This window comes from Engystomops pustulosus, chromosome 3, assembly GCF_040894005.1.
Source record: "Engystomops pustulosus chromosome 3, aEngPut4.maternal, whole genome shotgun sequence".
NCBI classification, from domain to species: domain Eukaryota; kingdom Metazoa; phylum Chordata; class Amphibia; order Anura; family Leptodactylidae; genus Engystomops; species Engystomops pustulosus.
Window position 1 is genome coordinate 97,522,068 of NC_092413.1, and position 13,472 is coordinate 97,535,539.

General features: G+C 47.6%; 1 protein-coding gene across 4 annotated transcripts in view; it reads right to left on the bottom strand.

Annotated features, from left to right (window-relative positions):
- Positions 1-13,472, bottom strand: part of LAMA2 (laminin subunit alpha 2) — a 567,760-nt gene that overhangs the window by 316,832 nt on the left and 237,456 nt on the right. The gene's annotated exons all lie outside the window — the stretch shown is intronic.

Here is a 13,472-nt window from a genome sequence, read left to right on the forward strand (position 1 = left end):
AAGTGAACAAGGATTAGCAATAAAGCTTTATTGCAGACACCTTACACTTGATCACTGCAACCTTGGACTAAAGTAAGCTAAATTAGCACCTTTAACCCCTTAAGGACGCAGCCATTTTGTAGCTTAAAGCTCAGCCCGATTTTTTAAATTCTGACCTGCGTCGCTTTATATGGTTATAGCTTTTGAACACTGTTACTTATCTAAACGATTCTGAGATAGTTTTTTTCCCCACATGTTGTACTTAGAGATGAGCGAACATACTTGTCCAAGCTTGATGCTCGTTCGAGCATTAGCGTACTCAAAACTGCTCGTTGCTCGGACGAATACTTTGCCCGCTCGAGAAAATGGCATCTCCCGCCGTTTTGCTTTTTGGCGGCCAGAAACAGAGCCAATCACAAGCCAAGAGACTCTGCACTCCACCCAGCATGACGTGGTACCCTTACACGTCGATAGCAGTGGTTGGCTGGCCAGATCAGGTGACCCTGGAATAGACTAGCCCCTGCCTGTGATGCTCGGATCATTCTGTGTCTGGATGCCGCTAGGGAGAGAGCTGCTGCTGGTCAGGGAAAGCGTTAGGGTGTTCTATTAGAATAGTGTTAGGCAGGAGTGATTCTACAAGAACCCAACAGCCCTTCTTAGGGCTACAATAACGTTATACTTTTTTTTTTTTTATTTGCTTGTGGCTGGGCTTGCTGGCACTAGTAGTGCAGCTAGTACCATATTGTGAGGAATTTGCAGGGGGACTTGATACCGTTGTGTTTAGCTCTTAGTGACACACATATCCACCTCAAACACCGAAGTGGGACAATTTATTAGGGGTTTGAGTAGAATTAGGCAGAGTCTGCTGATTTTTTTTTTTTTAGCTGTATTTCATTTTATAGCTCAAACTCATCTTGCAAAGCAGTGTGCTCTCATTGTAGGCTACAAAATAGCCATAGGAGAACCCCAACGGCTTACTTAGGCCTACAATAGCGTTATATTTTCCTTTTTTTTGTTTGCTTGTGGCTGGGCTTGCTGGCACTAGTGGTGCAGCTAGTACCATACTGTGAGGAATTTGCTGGGAGACCTGCGACCGTTGTGTTTAGCTCTAAGTGACACGCATATCCACCTCAGACACCGAAGTGGGACAATTTATTAGGGGTTTGAGTAGAATTAGGCAGAGTCTGCTGTTTTGTTTTTTTTTTGTAGCTGTATTTCATTTTATAGCTCAAACTCATCTTCCAAAGCAGTGTGCTCTCATTGTAGGCTACAAAATAGCCATAGGAGAACCCCAACGGCTTACTTAGGCCTACAATAGCGTTATATTTTCCTTTTTTTTGTTTGCTTGTGGCTGGGCTTGCTGGCACTAGTAGTGCAGCTAGTACCATACCTGCGACCGTTGTGTTTAGCTCTTAGTGACACGCATATCCACCTCAAACACCGAAGTGGGACAATTTATTAGGGGTTTGAGTAGAATTAGGCGGAGTCTGCTGATTTTTTTTTTATTTTTTACCTTTATTTCATTTTATAGCTCAAACTCATCTTGCAAAGCACAAAATCCAGTTGTGTGCTGTCAGTGTAGGTTAGAAACTAGCCATAGCAATAGGATAGCATCGTTTTGTTAAAAAAAATAAAAAAATAAAAAAAAATAAACACAAATTTTTTTTTTTTTCAAGTTTACACTTTAATTTGGAAAATGTTTAACTCGAGGGCTAGGGGTAGAGGATGAGGGCGTGGAAGTGGGCGTCCAACTACTGCCGGGGTCAGAGGCCGTGGTCCTGGGCGGGGTGAGACACCACCTGCTGATGGGGGAGCAGGGGAACGCCGCAGAGGTACACTCCCTAGGTTCATCATGTCTCAAGTTACTGGGACTCGTGGTAGAGCACTGTTGAGGCCAGAACAGTGCGAAGAGGTTATGTCGTGGATTGCGGACAATGCTTCTAGCCATTTGTCCACCAGTCAGTCTTCCACGCAGTCCACCCATGTCACCGAAATCGGCACTCCTCCAGCTCCTCCACCTCAGCCTCCTTCCCCCCAGTCTGCCCCCTCCCACCAAAATTTGGCATTTGAACCGGCATACTCTGAGGAACTGTTTTCTGGACCCTTCCCACAGTCACAAACCACTTGTCCTGCTGCTGCTGTGCTATTTTCCGATGCCCAGGTTTTCCACCAGTCGCAGTCTGTGGGTGATGATGACATTATTCAAGTAGTGGAAGAAGTGTGTAAAGAGGTGTCGGACGATGAGGAGACACGGTTGTCAGAAAGTGGTGAAGTTGTTGTCAGGGCAGGAAGTCCGAGGGGACAGCAGACTGAGGGATCGGAGGATGATGAGGTGACAGACCCAAGCTGGGTGAATAGGCCGGGTGAACACAGTGCTTCTGAGATGGAGGCGAGTCCTATAGCAGAACAGGTTGGAAGAGGCAGTGGTGGGGCCAGACGGAGAGGCAGGGCCAGAACTGGTGCATCAGCGCCAAATGTTGCCCGTAGTCAAGCTCCCGTGGCGAGGGCTAGATTTTCAGAAGTCTGGAGGTTCTTTAAAGAAACACCGGATGACCGATGGACTGTGGTGTGCAACCTTTGCCAAACCAGGATCAGCAGGGGTTCCACCACTACTAGCTTAACTACCACCAGTATGCGCAGGCATCTGAATGCTAAACACCCCACTCAATGGCACCAAGCCCGTTCACCTCCGGCCGGGCACACCACTGCTCCTTCCCCTGTGTCATCTGCTAGTCAGCCCCCTGCCCAGGACCCCGGCCCAAACACCTCCCGTGCGAAAACCCCATCTTCGCCTCCACGATCCTCCACAGCATCCACCAGAGTTCAGCTCTCCATACCCCAGACGCTGGAGCGCAAAAGGAGGTATAGCGCAACCCACCCACACGCCTAAGCCCTCAACGTCCACATCTCCAAGTTGCTTAGCCTGGAGATGCTGCCCTATAGGCTGGTAGAGACCGAGGCCTTTAGAAACCTCATGGCGGCGGCCGCCCCTCGGTATTCGGTCCCCAGCCGCCACTGCTTTTCCCGATGTGCCGTCCCAGCCCTGCACAAGCACGTGTCAGAGAACAGCCTCCGTGCCCTGACCACTGCCGTTTCTGACAAGGTCCACCTGACCACGGACAAGTGGACGAGTGCTGCCGGGCAGGGCCACTATATATCGCTGACGGCACATTGGGTTAACTTGGTGGAGGCTGGGACCGAGTCTGACCCTGGGGCTGGTCATATACTGCCGACGCCGAGGATTGCGGGGCCTACCTCGGTCCAGGTCTCAAAGGCCTACTATGCCTCCTCCTCCTCCCACCCATCCTCCACCTCCTCCTCTGAATTACCATCCGTGGGCATGGCGCCATCTGTCGGTAGCTCTAGGCACAGCAGCAGTGCCATCGCTAAGCGACAGCAGGCGGTGCTCAAACTGCTGAGCCTAGGCGATAAAAGGCACACCGCCCAAGAGTTATTACAGGGCATCACCGATAAGCGTACACGCCTGTCGACTGACAGCGCTGACAGGCTGACGCTTATCAAGATGATTAAAGCCTGAGTTTCTCCGCATTTCCATTCTCCACCAGGTGAAAGAAGCTCAACCTGAATAATGTATGCACTCCTCCTCCATATTGTCCTCCTTCTCCTCCTCTTTGTACACTAAAGCAGAGGAAACTGGCTATTTTTTTGCCAGGGCCAACTGGCTCTGGCTATAGTACTCTATGTATTTAATTTTTCTGGAGGGCCAACTACCCTGTCCTCTGTTTTAAACAATTTTTGGGAGTGCCACATACAGGCACTCAATCTATGTAATTTTTCTGGAGGACCAGCTACCTGCTCCTCTGGTTTGAAAACTTTTTTGGACTGCCACATACAGGCACTCAATTTATTTAATCTTTTTGGAGGGCCACCTACCTGCTCCTCTGGTTTGAAAACTTTTTTGGACTGCCACATACAGGCACTCAATCTATGTAATTTTTCTGGAGGAGCAGCTACCGGCTCCTCTGGTTTGAAAACTTTTTTGGACTGCCACATACAGGCACTATCCAAATTAAATTGTCTCCATAGCAGCCTCCACACGTCGTCTTTTTAGCTGCCTTCACACGTTGTCTCCATTGCTACCTCCACACGTCATCGCCATAGCTGCCTCCAAAAGTAGTCCATATAGCTGCCTCCATACATGGTCCCCTTATCAAACGAGCTGTGTCAGGCAGAATTTTGGATTGTTTTCATGGCTTCCATGTTAACTTTGTCGCCACCCTGCTGTGTAATCCACAAAATATACTGGCAAACTTTTATCATTTACCAATATTATTTCAGCACTTCTTGCGCATCTGTTTACATTCCCCTCACCCGCCAGAACCCAAACTTATAAGAACGCTACTACACTTGATCTTATACAAAAGGTTCTAAGAAGTGCTGTTTAGGGAGTAGCCTAGAGACAGGGGCTTGGATTGGCGAAAGCTCGCCTGGCAGCGGAGCGCCAGCTCCATCCCAAGATCCAACTAACATAGTTTTAACTGCAGCACCTTTAATCTACTACTAGTTCACTGCCTCCATACATGGTCCCCTTATCAAACGAGCTGTGTCAGGCAGAATTTTGGGTTGTTTTCATGGCTTCCTCATCAAACTTGTTAACTTTGTCGCCACCCTGCTGTGTAATCCACAAAATATACTGGCAAACTTTTATCATTTACCGATATTATTTGAGCGCTTCTTGCTCACCTCCTTTGGTTCCTCTCTGCCACCCATTGGTTTTAAGCCTGAGTCCATTTGGGGTATGTTGCCAAGACACTCTCTAGCCTGCCGCTGCTGCCGCTGCCTCTGCATGCCGTCCCCTATAGTGTCAGGGTAAATTATTGGATGTTTTAGATGCTATCTAGCCTCATTCGGTCACTCTGTCATTGCCATGCTGTTGCCCATAGTTTTGGCATAATGGTGCGATTAAGCAGCCTCAGAGGCATCCATGCATGCTGCCCCTGCTGTTTCCTGTCCATTTCCGTGGTGTTTCCATCCTTTTCTGAGGTTCCCAGGTGCTTGGCCAAGCTTCCCTGTGCAGATCCTTGGTCCCCTTGAAAAATGCTCGAGTCTCCCATTGACTTCAATGGGGCTTGTTATTCGAGACGAGCACTCGAGCATCGGGAAAAGTTTGTCTCGAATACCCGAGTATAGTGCTCGCTCATCTCTAGTTGTACTTCATTTTAGTGGTAAATTTTGGCTGATGATTTTTTTTTAAAAATTTGCCATTTTCGAAATTCGAAATCATTGCATATTCAGGCAGATAGATTTACCACCTAAATAAATTGCTGATTAACAGTTCGCATATGTCTACTTTGCATTTTCATAATTTTTTAAATGTCGGGATAATTTATTTTGATGTCACACGGCTTACAAATTGAATAGTGATTTTCCAGATTTTCATAATTGACTCTTTTGCGGATAAATACTGTTTTGAATGAAATTTTACATATTTAGCATCAAAACCCCCCTATATAACCCACCCATTTTCATATAGCCCTAAAATTTACACATTTCCAAAAGATAAACAGAGAAAAACCACCAAACAATTTGCTCTATAATTTCTCCCAAGTATAGAGACCCCCCACATGTGACCGTTACTTGTTTTATGGGGCCACGGCGAGGCGCAGAAGGGAAGCAGCGCCCTGCAGCTACCAGGATTTTAGTTTCCTCATTGGCCATTTTTGTAGGCTATAAAATTTTCGCTTTTTAAGTTATTGGGGCCATGTGACGGCATTTTTTTTTGTGGGATGAGATGCTTTTTCCAGTGTTATCATTTTTGGGTTGGTATTCGATATTGTTGAAAATGTAGGAACTTTTTTTTGAGGGCAGGAGTAGAAATGCATCAATTCTGTGCCAGTAAGAGGATGTCATAGACGCCATCTTACCGGTCGTTCTTGCAGGCAATCGGACAAGATCGGACCCCAGTGATGCCATTAGAATGATCGACGCCCCCCAAAAACAGTCGGGGGGGGACGATCGTGGGGGAAATACCCCCCAGATGCATGTTAGATGCCGCTGTCGCGCTGAACGAGGCATTTAACGGGTTAGGCACCCACGAACGGAGCCCACTCCGATCGCGGGTGTTACACTGGGGTGTCGGCTATATGTTACAGCTGGCACCCCGTGCTTTCCGATGCCTGTTCAGCTCGGATCTTGAGCTGAACCATATTGGCTCAGCGTCCGATATATTGGACGCTGAGCGCTAAGTCACCGCGCTCAGCATCTGATATATCGAACGCTGAACGTGAACCGGTTAACTAGATTTTGTAATGGAGCTATTTTGGGAATCTAATGTTTACTGAATACATTTTAATCACTCTTTCTAGGGGGCTTGTGGATTTCACCACTGTTTTGTATTTTTTAGGCTTTACATAGTTTGTATTTTTGTTGACTGTTTTTATTTGTGCTTTATACAGTTTCTGATGGTACTGTCCCATCATTTTGTTTCCTGAACAGCCATCATATTAATGGCACACTACAGCATTTTGCACAAAAAACAAACACCTAGCCCATATTCAATTGTTGTGGGAAGAAGTTAATTATGTGCAAATTAGAATTTTTGAAATTATTTTTTTGTTCCTGAATATAACATCTACTTCCAGACCATATGACAGTGCAGGAAGTAAGTAGGCAACTGAGCATCTTTAACTTATTCACTTCCAAAGACTAGTAAGGCTCACAAGTACCTGCAAGCACAATCTACTTCTATTTGCATAAGGTAATAGTTTGATAGGCCTCTCGCAGATGTGCAGTGACAAGGTGCTCTTTTCAAGTGTTGTAAAATTGTCACAGAAATTACCAGCATACATTGAAATTAGTTTATTTCCATGCTGCATTTATTGTAAGTTTAGTTGACACTGATTTAAACTAAAAGGTGATTTTACAAAAGAGTATATTTCCTTTTATGCTTATATCTCCCATTCCTGATCATTTCTGTTATATGGTAACTGATTTTGACAAAAAGGAAAATAGATCTAATATACTAAAAGATACTGGGATCATTTACTAAGGGCCCAATTCGCGATTTCCCAACCTGTTACCCGAATAGTTCCGATTTGCGCCGATTTTCCCTGTATTGCCCCGGGTTTTTGGTGCACGCGATTGGATTGTGGCGCATCGGCGCTGGCGTGCAAGCGACGGAAATCAGGGGCGTGGCCGAACGATAACCCAACGGATTCGGAAAAAACGCTGCATTTTAAAAAAAAAAAAGTGTAGCGGGACACACACTTACCTTCACCTGGTATAGGATGGTGCATTCTGGCGGACCTCGGGGAACATCAGTGCAGCAGCGACATCTGGTGGACGTCGGAGGAACTGCCTAAGTGAATCGCCGGAAGACCCGAATCCACCGCACAGAACGCGCCGCTGGATCGCGAATGGGCCGGGTAGGTAAATATGCCCCACTGTGTCATATTCACAGAAAACAAATTTAATCAAATGTATGAGGATATGAAGATTGTGGCAAAGTTTGCTCAATATGTATTTTAAAATAAAAATATTCCTTTAACACTAGCATATAACCAGATAATTCTTTAATAGAAGTCTTAGAAGAAGACAAAATGACGCAAATGCAGCCCATAAAACCAAATAAGAGCTGGTTTGCTTTCATGCAGTACTGGACAGAGGCAAACTATACTGTTGGTTGGGAATGAACAGTCATGCCACGTTAAATATCCCATCTGTGCTGCATATTAGAAAGCAATAAAAAGACAGTTTCTCAGAATGATGTCAGCTGCTCAGATTAGAAACCTGGTTTTCTGTTTTTTTCTGTTCCACTTAATCAGTTGTTTTTTTTTTTTTTACATTATATCCATTTTTTTTAACCCCTGAAGCCACTTTTCACCTTCCTGACACGGCCCATATTTTTTCGAATCTGCCCTGTGTCACTATAAATGGTTATAACTTTGAAACGCTTTAACATATCCAAGTGATTTTGAAATTGTTTTCTCGTGACTAGAGATGAGTGAGCACTAAAATGCTCGAGTGCTCGTTATTCGAGTTGAACTTTTTCTGATGCTCGAGTGCTAGTTTCGAATAACGAACCCCATTGAAGTCAATGGGAGAGTCGAGTATTTTTCAAGGGGACCAAGGCTCTTTGAATTTTTTGAACACGAGGGTCACGGGAGAGGCAAACAAAATGAATTTCTTGAATCCAGCTCTTCCAAGGTTAAAACAGCATTTTTTAAATTATATCCATGGCGTCCACAGGTAAATAGACAGGTGAGTAAATTAGACAGTCAACGCGTTTCTAGCACCACAACGTGCTCTTACTCATGACTGAGGTTTCTAGCAAGAGTTCGGGTATTAATACACCGGGCGCTTCCGTGAAAGGAGAACACCCAGTTTCTGCTATAGTCTTATACATAATATGTTATTAACATTACATAAATGTAAATTATAACTGGGCGTTCTCCTTAGATGGAAGCGCCAGGTGTATTAATACCCAAACTGTTGCTAGAAACCTCAGTCATGAGTAAGAGCACGTTGCGGTACTAGAAACGCTTTGACTGTATAATTTACTCACCTGTCTATTTACCTGTGGACGCCATGGATATAATTTAATAAAGGTGGTTTTGGAAGAGCTGGATTCAAGAAATTTATTTTTTTGTACGATTCCCTAGCAGAAGGGAGAATCCGTGCTCCTGTGGGTGATGCCAAAGATCAAGGTGAGTTGGAGTAAGGAACTGTTTTTTGGATTATCACAGGATAGACAGCCTAGCATGAAATAGTTTATACAGTGATTTTCGCTGAAATTACACTGTCAGTTGTGGGGTATCTGTCTAACGCATATTGCAATACCTTTTGGGGGCTCTAGTTTACAGCCAGATTTACTTGTCAAATCCACGTAGTTTATAAACCACTATGTCAGACAGAAAGGTGGCATGTGGAGCAGGCAGAGGTGGCAGCACAGTAATGGGATGTCGCAGCAGGGGTGAGGCCAGAACTGCCATTGTCATCTAGTGGCAGTGTGTTGCTCAACAACCCAAAGGCTGTTGAATGGTTGACTAGGTCATCCAATTACTCAAATATAACATCTGACAACCCCAGCCAAGAGTCCGTAGGTTTGTCTGATACAACAATTAGTTGGCATGGCCCAGGAGCAGGTCAGAGGCCCTCACCTGTCCTCAACCAGGCTCTGTCCTGTTCCTTTCCCGCAGCCAGACAGCTACTAGGTGGTCTGGACTCAGCGCCACTCTTCAGCGAGGACGAAGTGTTTGAGGACAGTCAGCAGCTGCTTTGCAGTGAAGAGGTGGGGCAGACTTCTGCTGATTCCTGCGGTAGGCAGGCTGTGCATATTGACACCGGTGAGGAGAGTAGCAGTGACCGGGAAATGCAAATTGACAATGATGTAGCCGATCGCACTTGGGAGCCGGGTGTAGCAGGGGATTCATCATCGTCGGGCGAAGAGAGTGTCAGCTTGCGGAGCAGGCAGCAAGTCACTACTGTGGCTGGGTCAGCCGGGTGGCAGCAGTGCGAAGACGGGAGCCAAATGTCCGCGAGGTACAAATCCCGATTTCGCAGGCCCAAATAAGCAGTAGCACAGGAGCTCAGCGAGGAAGCGGCGGTAGTAGTCGCTCAATGCAGAGTGTTGGCGGTAAAATTACCTCCTCAGCAGTGTGGCAGTTTTTTTTAAAGACACCAGAGGAGCCAAGCGTGGGTATATGTCGTATCTGGGGCAGAAAGTGAAGCGTGGCCAGAGAGCTAACCTTGGCACCACAGCCCTGCGCCAACAAATGCAACGTCACCATCCAATGGCCTGGGAGAAACGGGTGTCAGATGCGGTCCATCCTACAAGCGCAGAAACAGCAGCAGCACCTATTGGCACACATGCTATTTCAGCAAGTCAAGGCTCCAGCACCTCTGCCGAAGGGAGCTGTTTGTCTTTGACATCATCTCCCAGTCCAGATGCTCCTGCTCCTCGCTACGCATGATGCCAGCAGTCGTTGAGCGAGGCGATTACAAAAAGACAACTCAATGCGTCCAGCCATCCTAAGATGCAGAAGCTGACCGTGCTCTTGTTGAAGTTGTTGGTACTGCAGTCTCTCCCTTTCCAAGTCGTTGACTCTGCACCCTTCAGAGAACTAATGGCTTTTGCCAAACCGAAGTGGAGAGTTCTAAGCCACAATTTTTTTTCCAAAAAGGCTGTGCCAGCCCATCACCAATATGTACAACAAAAGTGGGCCAGTCCTTGAGCTTATCAGTTTCTTCCAAGGTGCAGGGCAGCACGGACATGTGGAGCTGTAATTATGGTCAGGGCCAGTATAAGCCCTTTACGGCCCACTGGGTGAATATGCTTCCTGCCCAGCCACACCAACAACTTCTACAAGAGATGGCGGTTTCTCCTCCACGTTGTCAAACTGCTGCTCCTGCCCCAGTGTCCGCCTCCTCCTTCTCCACCACCACCACAGCCTTCACAAGTGCTGCTCCATCATACCACATGTGCAGGGCACAGCGGTGTCATGCAGTTCTACACCTGGTTTGCCTGGGCGAACAAAGTCACACAGGAGAGGAACTGCTCCGCGTCATGCAAGAAGAAATCAACGTGTGGCTTTCTCCGCGACAACTAAAAATTGGAACCATGGTGACAAACAATGGGAGGAACATGGTGTCCGCGCTGGACAGAGGAGGGATGGTCCATACGCCCTGCATGGCGCATGTGTTCAATCTGGTAGCCAAAAAGTTTCTGAAGTCTTACACCCATCTGCAAGACATTCTAAAAATAGCCAGGACACTGTGCACGCACTTCAGCCATTCTTACAAAGCCAAGCACACCCTCCACGAGTTGCAGCGCCAGAACGGCCTACCACAACATAGTCTGATATGCAATGTTTCCACCCGTTGGAATTCCAGCCTCCATATGTTAGACCGCCTGTATGAACAGAGAAAAGCCATTAATGATTTTTTTGATGATGCAAGCGGACCGTAGTACTTCCCTGTGTAACTTTGATGTCAGCCACTGGCAGCTCATGCGTGAAACCTGCCGTTTGCTCAGGCCTTTTGAAGAGGCCACGTTATTTGTCAGTCGCCAGGACTGTGGGATGAATAACGTCATTCCATTGCTTCATGTCCTGGAACTCATGCTGCAAAATTTGTCTGGTCAGGGCACTGGAGAAGTGGAGACTACATCTCATGGCCACATGAGTCCGGTGGGGGCTGAACTGGAGGAGGAAGAGGAGGAGGAGGACATTGGAGCATAAGCAGAGTCTGGTGCAATTTGTGGTTTTTCTACTCAGGTGACAGGAGAGGAGGAACAGGAGCATCCGGAGGAGGTAGAAGATGAGGCAGATGACCCAGAAGCACCGTGGCAGTATACTGTGGATATGGAGACCGGGAGTCGCTCAGAGTCACTTGTGCAGATAGCCCTCAGCATGCTGCTTTGCCTAACTAGTGACAGCCGAATAGTCAACATCCGGCATAGGGATGACTTTTGGCTCTCCACCCTCTTGGACCCTCGCTACCAGTCCAAAATGGGTGACTATTTTCCTGCTGCTGAGAGGAAGGAACAACTGGCATACTATAGAGAAATATTGAGCACACAGTTGGCTGCTGCCTATGTGCGCCATTGTCCATCTTCTGTCAGGTCTGACCGGGGGATTCCTGGCAGTCATTGCTCACGTACTACTACCACGGCTGCTGTGGGGAGCTGGGGGGTAGGAGCAGTAGCAGTTCCATCAACAGTCGCTTAAGTCTGGATTCCTTAATGAGCAATTTCCTTCACCCGCCTAGTGAGGAGGGTATACGCCACCAGCAGCAGCAGCAGGACATGAAACAGACCCTGCACCAGCAGGTGGTGGCCTACTTGGACAGCACTTTACCACCTGAGGTAGAGGATCCCATGGACTACTGGGCAGCCAAACTTGATGCGTGGCCGCAACTTGCGGAGTTTGCAGTAGAGAAGCTGTCCTGCACGGCCAGTAGTGTGGCATCAGAGCAGGTGTTCAGTGCGGCGGGGGCCTGGTTACCCCCAGGAGAACCCGCTTGTCCAACCGTAATGTGGAGAGACTGACCTTTGTCAAGATGAATTAGGCTGGGATCGGTCAGGATTTCAACTCACCAATGCCTAATGCATCAGATTAGATCAGCCATGACGCCTCCTCCAAACAAACGTTGAGAAATGAGTAGGGGTTCTAACTACCTGTTAGCTACTATTCTGATGCTGCTACCCACCTGATGCCACAAATCTGCTGCTAGTTGCACCATCTGTCTCCTACCATCTTTACCAGGGACTGGAATTGTCCGCCACCTCCACACTATATCATGGTGCCACTCTGCAGGCTCCTGCTGCTTCTGATGCCACCTTCACACTATATCATTGTGCCACTCTGCGGGCTCCTGCTGCTGCTGCTCCTGATGCCGCCTTCACACTATATCATTGTGACACTCTGCGGGCTCCTGCTGCTTCTGATGTCACCTTCACACTATATCATTGTGCCACTCTGCGGGCTCCTGCTGCTTCTGATGCCACCAACACACTATATCATTGTGCCACTCTGCGGGCTCCTGCTGCTTTTGATGCCACCAACACACTATATCATTGTGCTACTCTGCTGCTCTTGCTGCTTCTGATGCCCCATTAACACTATATCATTGTGCCACTCTGCGGGCTCCTGCTGCTTCTGATGACACCACACTATATCATTGTACCACTCTGTGGGCTCCTCCTGCTGCTGCTGCTTCTGATGCCACCTTCACACTATATCATTGTGCCACTCTGCAGGCTTCTTCTGCTGCTGTTGCTACTGATGCCACCAACGCACTATATCATTGTGCCACTCTGCAGGCTCCTGCTGCTTCTGATGCCACCTTCACACTATATCATTGTCCCACTCTGCAGGCTCCTGCTGCTTCTGATGCCACCTTCACACTATATCAGTGTGCTACTCTGCAGTCTCCTGCTGCTTCTGATGCCACCTTCACACTATATCAATGTGCCACTCTGCAGGCACCTGCTGCTTCTGATGCCACCTTCACACTATATCATTGTGCCACTTTGTGGCTTTCCCTGTTGCTGCCACCATGTTGCTGACACCTGTGAACTCCTGCTGCTGCTTCTTCTGTCGCCACCTCCACACTCTTATCATTGTGCCACTTTGTGGCCTCCTGTTGCTGCTGATGATGATGCCACCTCCACACAATATAATTGTGCCACTTTGTGGCTTTGCCTGTTACTGCCACCATGTTGCTGCCTCCTGTGGGATCCTGCTGCTGATTCCATCTCCACACTAAATCATTGTGCCACTGTGTGGCTATCCCTGTTGCTGCCACCATGTTGCTGCCACCTGTGGGCTCCTGCTGCTGCTTCTGCTGCCGCCACCTCCACACTCTTATCATTGTGCCACTTTGTGGCCTACCATGTTTCCGCCACCTCCATAATTTGTCATTGTGCCACTCTGCAGCCTACTCATGCTGCTGCCAACTGGCCACTGTCTCCCTGGAACACCCTGTGATTTCCATAATGCTGTTTTCACCCTCCATCACTCTATGACGTTGAC